The sequence below is a fragment of the Elephantulus edwardii genome, unplaced genomic scaffold, assembly GCF_000299155.1.
Source record: "Elephantulus edwardii isolate Elephantulus edwardi_28Jun2011 unplaced genomic scaffold, EleEdw1.0 scaffold00349, whole genome shotgun sequence".
Classification (NCBI taxonomy): domain Eukaryota; kingdom Metazoa; phylum Chordata; class Mammalia; order Macroscelidea; family Macroscelididae; genus Elephantulus; species Elephantulus edwardii.
This window is the reverse complement of record NW_006400099.1, coordinates 192,188-199,923: the sequence shown is the minus strand read 5'-3', so window position 1 is coordinate 199,923 and position 7,736 is coordinate 192,188. Positions and strand designations below refer to the sequence as shown.

Below are 7,736 nucleotides of genomic sequence, written 5' to 3'. Positions count from 1 at the left end.
AATGCGGTTGGCGCAGGATAGAGCAGGGTTTAGGGCTGTTGTGCATAGGGTCGCTATGAGTCGCAAATGACTCGACGGCACATAACAACAACAGCAACAACTACGTACCTTTGCAGAGACTGGAGAGCATTATGCTGAGTGAACCTACTCAATCTCATAAAGACAAATACTTCTTAAGACCATTATTGTAAAAGTAGAAAGATAACTAGTAAAATGTACATAGGGTACATAGGATGTAAGGTTTTGGAACAGAAGGTTGAACATGGGTACGGGGAATCACAGGTTCATACAATGTGGTGAGTAGTTGGAGAGAGTAAAGAAAATGAGAAAGGTTCAGTGGTTGTTGTTATGTGCCGTCGAGTCGTTTGTGACTCATAGCGACCCTATGTATAACAGCCCTAAACCCTGCTCTATCCTGTGTCAGTCGCATTGCCTCTGACACACCCATCCCGATTACCCCAGTCAGTGAATCAATCCACCTCACAGAGGGTCTTCCCGTCCTGCGCTGTCCCTCTACTCTACCCAGCATGATGTCCCTCTCCAAAGACCTGTATTTCCTTGCAACATGTCCAAAGTATGTCAGACGAAGCCCCAGAATCTTTGCCTCCAAGGAGTAGGCACCTGAAAAGACAGGGTGATGGTGCAAATAGACTTAAGGTGGTTAATTCTACAAAATATAGTTTATTGGAAAGAGTGTATGAAACATAATGTAAATAAAGGAAAGGGGGTATATGCATTAAAAATTTACAAAATTAAAAGGAAGAAAGTAGCAAAATTGGTGCTCTAACTCAAAACCTCCATCAAATAGAAAAAGAACTACAATATAACCCCATAGCCCCTAGAAGAAAGGAAATTATAAGAACAAGAGCTGAAATCATTGAGCAAGAAAATAGCAAAACAACTGATGCCATCAAAAAGACCAAGAACTGGTTTTCTAAGAAAGGTCAATAAAATTAAAAGCATATTGGCAATCTGAATAAAAGAGGGCAAAAAAATAACCCAACAAAACACCAAGGGAAAAAAAAATAAGTCAATCAAAATTTTAGTGGTGATGTCACAAACAAAACCAGATGAAATTAAATCCATAATATTAGAATATTATTAAAAGCTATACTTGGATGCAATAATGGTTACCCATGGTGGACATTGTTTGGAGGAGCTTCCCGATTAAAACAAGCTTGTTCTCTGTTGGCCTAGTGGATAGAAAGTTATGCTACCAAGCCAAAAGTGGGTGATTTTAATCTGTGGCCTTCAGGCCTGGTTTGGTCAAACATTCTTCTAAGGGGTATTGCACTGGTCTATCCATTGGCTGCACAGGGGTAACTCATGGTTGCTGTGATGCTAAACACTGACACTGATGTGTCAAATGTAATAATGATTATCCATGGTGGACAGTGTTTTGTGGTGCTCTCAGATTAAAACAGATTTGGAAACAGGAGTGGAATCCACTTCTGAAAAAGCTTGCCTTGAGAAACTCTGTGAATGTGGAGAAATGATGGAAGTTATCCAAGTGTTCAGGTCTTTAGTTTATAGGGTCACTATGAGCTGTCTATGACTCGACAGCACTTAATAACAACAACATACTTGGATAAATTTGAAAACCTAGAAGAAATGTACAAATTCTTTGAAACTCATGCTCTACCCAGACTGACATGGTCAGATGTAGAATACTTGAACAGACTCATCACAAAAGAAGAAATTGTGTAGGTCACAGAAAGACTCCTCCACAAAATAACCCTGGACCAAATGGCTTCATGGCTGAATTCTACCAAACATTCAAACAAGATCTATCACTAATTCTACTTAAACTATTTCAAAATATAGAAAAAGAAGAAACACTCTCGTAGTCATTCTATGAAACAAGCATAACCCCAATATCAAAGCCAGGCAAAGGTATTACCAAAAAAGAATACTGCAGGACAATGTCTCTGATGAACATAGATGACAAAATTCTTAATAAAATATTGGCCAGTAGAATCCAAAAGTACATAGAAAAATTCATTATGACAAAGTGGGGTTCATATGAGGTATGCAAGGATGGTTCAAGATAAGAAAAACAAACAATGAAGCCAACCACATTAACAAAGCAAATAATAAGTCACATGATCCTAGCAATTGTTTCAGAAAAGGCTTTTGAGAAAACTAAACAATGCATCCTGATTAAAACACTAAGCAAAATAAGAATAGAAAGGAATTTCCTTAACATAGTGAAAAGTATATATGCAAAACCAAGAGCCAATATCATTCTCAGTGGAGAAAGACAAAAAGCAGTCTCCTTGTCAACTGGGAAAAAACAAGGATGCCCACTGTTACCACTCTTATTCAGTGTTGTATTGAAAGTACTTGCTAGGGCAATATAACAAGAGAAGGAAATAAGAGGCATCCAAATTAGTGGAGTGTGAAATTGTCACTATACACAGATTATATGATAGCCTACACAAAAACGCTCAAGGACTCAACAACAACAACAAAAAAATTCGACATAAAGTGACGGGGCTGGGCCCGACTGCAGCAAAAGCCGCTGCCTCCCGGGAGCTGGCCGTGTGCTCCTGCACAGCGCACCTGCGGCCGTCTGCCCGTGGAGGCAGCTCGCCCTACCGACCCACAGCCCCCTGAGTGCCGCACCCGCCAACAGCGCCCAGCGCGGCGCTGCTCCGCACTGCTGCCCCCACGTCCCGCGCCCGCCCCAACGACAGCCTCGGAGCATCTCCCACAGCCGCCCGCCCATGTCCCGCGCCTGCCTGGCTCTGTGCTCCCCTGGCTCCCGGTTCTAGTCAGTCGTTGGATGAAAGAAGACTGGAAACATGTCGAATTCTGGCTGATTTCTGCCCCTGACGATAAGGAAAATGTACAAGCCCTGGAGAGGATGAATACTCTAACTTCCAAGTCCAACCTGTTTAATAATACCAAATTTGCTATCCTGACTTCAAGGTCGGAACCTTGGATTCCCTTGTTGGTCTCTCTGATGAGTTGGGAAAACTCGATATCTCTGCCGAGCGCATCATAAAGAAAATGGCTCAGAGTGTGGTCGAAGTAATGGAAGATGCAAAGGGGAAGGTTCAGGAGAACCTCTTGGCTATTGGAGTGGACTTGACATTTTGAATGGAACATGGCCAAATACCCTGCAAAGCTGGCGCTAGTGACCGTCGTGGACACACTAGCAAAGCAGCTGGCGCAAATTGAGACATATCTGAAATCCCGATCGGCCACTTATAACACTCTGAAGAACAAGCTGGAAAACCTGGAGAAGAAGTCAATGGGCAATCGCTGCACTCAGACACTGCGATATTGTGAACAAAGACGACTTTGTGCTGGATTCTGAATATCTCATCACACTCTTTGTCATTGATCCCAAACCAAAGTACACGCAGTGGCAAAAAAACTATGAATCCCTCTCAGACATGGTGGTGCGTCGGTCAGCCAAACTAATTGCCAAGGACAACTGAGGGTGGCCTCTTCACTGTGACCCTATTTCAAAAACTGATTGAAGATTTCAAGACCAAGGCCGAAGAAAACAAGTTCATTGTCCGTGAATTTTACTACGATGAAAAAGAAATTAAAAGGGAAAGGAAAGAGATGACCAGACTGCTGTCTGATAAGAAGCAACAGTATCAAACTTCCTGTGTTGCTCTTAAAAAGGGATCATCAGCACCACAACAAGATAAAGGTAAATAATCCAATAGAAAAAGTGGCACAGGATATGAACAGGCACTTCACCGAAGACGACATTCAGATGGCTAACAAGCACATGAAGAAATGCTCAAAATCCCTAGCCCTAAGAGAGATGCAAATTAAAACAGCTATGAGATATCTCACCCCAGTCAAAATAGCAAAATTTAACAGAACAGCAAGCAACAAATGCTGGCAAGGTTGTGGAGAAACTGAAACCCTTATTCACTGTTGGTGGGAGTGTAAAATGGTGCAATCCCTGTGGAAAGCGGTATGGCACTTTCTCAAAAAGTTGCAAATAGAGATACCATTTGACCACGGAATTCCACTACTGGGAATATAACCGAAGAGACCATAACTGACACCCAAGCAGATATATGCACACCCATGTATATTACAGCTTTGTTCACAATAGGAAGGAGTTGGAAACAACCTAAGTGCCCATCAACCAACGAATGGATAGAGAAGCTGTGGTATATTTGCACAATGGAATACTATGCTGCATTGAAAAACAAGGAACTCATGCAATATTATTCAAAATGGTTGACTCTGAAGAACATTATGCTGAGTGAAATATCCCAGTCACAAAAGGACAAATATCGCATGGTGCCACTGTTGTAGAATGGGACTGACCTTGGGGTTGGGGAGAGACTGAGTAAGATGGGTTCAATAATGTATGCTGCTCTGAAACAGAGAAGGGAGAAAACTGTTTAAAAGAGGTATGTGATTAGGTATTTCTGTCATGACAGGAGTCTAGAGCGATGGCTACATGGTGGAGTGGACCTGGGGGAGGGTTTGTAAAACAATAAAAGAATCTTTTCTTTTACTTTTCCAAGAGGGTAGTGTTCTAGGGTAGGGGGGAGCCTTGGGAGGGGACAAATCTACAACAAAGAATGAATGGAAACCCAAAGCCTCTGTAAATTTTCACTGAAATTAATAACAAATTTAAATTTATAAAAAAAAGAAGTTAGAGTAAGGATGGCAGTGGAGTGATAACTGCTCAAGCTAATAACACTATATAGTGGCATGGAAGAGGAATAGCGGAAATGTATCCACATTTACAACATCCCTCTTACCAAAACCATTTATGGAAAATAATTACTGACATTGGAACATGTATCTCTGGATTGGAAATGATGATATTGTTAATATTTCTAGCCGTAATCTTAAAAGATTATAATGTTCAAAATTATTTGTTATACATTTGCTTAAATTTTTCCCTCTTTTAACAACTGGGATCTAGAGGGAAGAGAAAAGACCAGAGAATGGCCAAAATTATTGGGGCAGCTATTGCTGCAAGTTTAGGGCCTGTGTCAGGAAAAGGAAGTCTTACTCATATACAGTGCTACCCAAAGGTAATAAAGGAGGTCAGAATTGCTTCCACTGTGGAAAGCTGGGCCACTTCAGTAGACAGTGTCACAGACGAGAGCCACAGATAGGCAAGGGAGTAGAGAGGAATCTCCCACTCACTTGCTTTAAGTGTGGCTCTGAAGGACACTTGGCCAAGGTGGCCCACATCAGGTCCTCGTGGCAGACAGGCCTGACAGGCCCCAGCTCCCAGCTGGAAACAAAGGAGGATGCTTCAACGATTTAGATCCTCCCAGAAGAGCTGTGGGTGAGCATTAACATTACTGGTAAGTATATTCATTTTCTCCTGGACACAGAGACTACTAATTGGTCCTAAAAGCCTTCTGAGATCCCAACTCTTCTCACTATTTCTTAGTTGTTGGAATGGACGGAAAACCTCATAAGCAGTTCCTTACTTCACCTCTACCTTGCATGCGAACTTCCGAGTTGTAATACAGCCCAGTGGTAGATGGAATTTGGTCCAGGACTTAAGAAGCATAAATGACATAGTTGAGCCTCTACATCTTGTGGTTCCTAACCTGTACACTATAATAGACAAAGTGCTAGTCTATAGGCCTTTTATTGTAAGAACCACCTTCCCTCTGTAACTTGATTTGTGCCACTACTAGAACCTCTACTCGGAATATTATTGCTTGTTAATTTTTGACTCATGTACTTTTAACTTGTTAGTTAAATTTGTGTCTTCTAGGCTGCAACCCTTCCATGATACATCTTCAAGGATATGAACATGTACGGCTAAGCACAATTGATAACAGTGAATCTAAATTCCAAAATCAGTCTCCATAATAGTCTATGTGATTCCTACTGCCAAGGGGGCCCTTTAGAGTAGTGAGAGAAGACCTTCACCCTGAAACCCACAGCGTCCCTTTTCAGCAGGAAGTAGCTAAGAGAATACGCCATCCCCTTTTCCTTATGAATCAGGGTGAAGTCTCTCTCAGGGAGGAGTGATAGGGAATGGCAAAGGACACACAGACAAGGAGATTAATCAGAACTGGCTTGGAAATCACTGTGGCCAATGGACAATTAAAACAGACATTTGGGGGTGGGGGACGAAGAACGAACTGGGGAGGAGAGTAGAGAAAACAGTGCAACAATGAATGAATGAATGAAAACCCAAAATCTCTGTAAATGTTCATTAAAACTGATAAAATTTAATAATAATAAAAAAAGAAAAAGGGATCATATACCTTCCCGGACCACATGGTTAAGGTAACCCCGCTAGGTAACCCTGATAGGCTCGCTGTGGGGCAGACCGACAGAGAGAGAGTGAGGGTGAGGGTGAGGGCCCCCTGCTGTGCTGGCTCAAGGTGAACTTCAGTGAATCCTTCATTGCCTGGATCCACATAAAGGCCCTGAGAGTGTTTGTGGAGTCCATGCTCAGGTATGGACTTCCAGTCAATTTCCAAGCAGTGCTTCTACAACCTCATAAGAAGTCTTCCACCAAACGTTTAAGAGAAGTACTAAACACCATCTTCAGACATTTGGATGAAGTTAACAGCTGCAAGTATATTGGATGCATCCGTGGAGATCCCTGGATTGCAATTTAGTAACCAGGATTGCTTTCCTTATGTCTACTTCCACATTGACCTCAGTCTCCTTTACTAGAAAGGTCTGCTGGCACGAAGCTTCCATAGCTGTGCGGATTGCTCCAGAGGCGGCTTTCTGTGTCAGAGAATCATTTACATCTCATGTAATTAGAGCTTCAGAGAAAATGCTCACCCAAGGGTGACAGAGTGTCAATGGATTTCCTGAAGGTAGAAAGTCTGACGGAACTTTTTGGCACAGAATTTAAAAGAACAATGATTGAATATTTACAATGGATGAAAGACAAACTTGAAGAATTACAGGATGCTGCAAGCAAAAACCAGGAGGAGCCTTAAAAAAAATCCAGAACAATGCAGATATAACAAACGAGGCATTAGCAGCACTGGAGAAACAAGAAACGACGATCCAAAATATGAGGTCCAATGGTTCAGATGCTGTCAACATGATGGAGGGACACATGAGCAGAGTACACAGAACCAGTAAAACAGAAGATAGAATTGTCACCACTAATATGCTAGAGCAAAAAGCAGAAAGAAGAAAACCTAAGAATAATGTGGGACACCATCAAGAGAAATAATACGAGCATTATTGATATCTCAGAACAGGAAGAAGCGAGTAAATGCACTGAAAAAAGTTGTGGAAGAATTACTAGAGGAAAACAGCCCAGGCATAATGAAGAATAAGAGAATATATATTCAAGAAGCTGAAAGAACACCACACAAAATAGACGCCAAAAGAAAAACACCAAGGCATATCATAGTCAAATTTGCCAGAACCAAAGATAAGGAGAGAATTCTGAAAGCAGCAAGGGAGAAAAAAAAGAGTAATTTATAAGGGAGAACAGATAAAAGTAAGTGCAAATTTCTTAGCAGAAGTCGTTCGAGCAAGAAGACAGTGGAAGAACATACATCAAACACTCAAACAACACAACTATCAGCCAAGAATACTGTACCCAGGAAAAAGATCCATAAAACATGAAGGAGAGATCAAATATTCCCAGAAAAACAAATCCTAAGGTAGCTTGTAAAAACAAGACCAGCATTTCTTTTTTTAATTAAATTGTATTAGTTTTAATGAAAATTTACAGAGATTTTGGGTTTTCATTCATTCATTGTTGCACTGTTTTCTCCACCCTCATCCCCAGTTCGTTCTTC

At 41.4% G+C, this 7,736-nt stretch overlaps 1 pseudogene; it reads left to right on the top strand.

The window, feature by feature from the left end:
* Positions 1 to 6,642, top strand: part of LOC102865391 — a 60,800-nt pseudogene extending 54,158 nt beyond the window's left edge.
* The last annotated feature ends 1,094 nt before the right edge of the window (positions 6,643 to 7,736 follow it).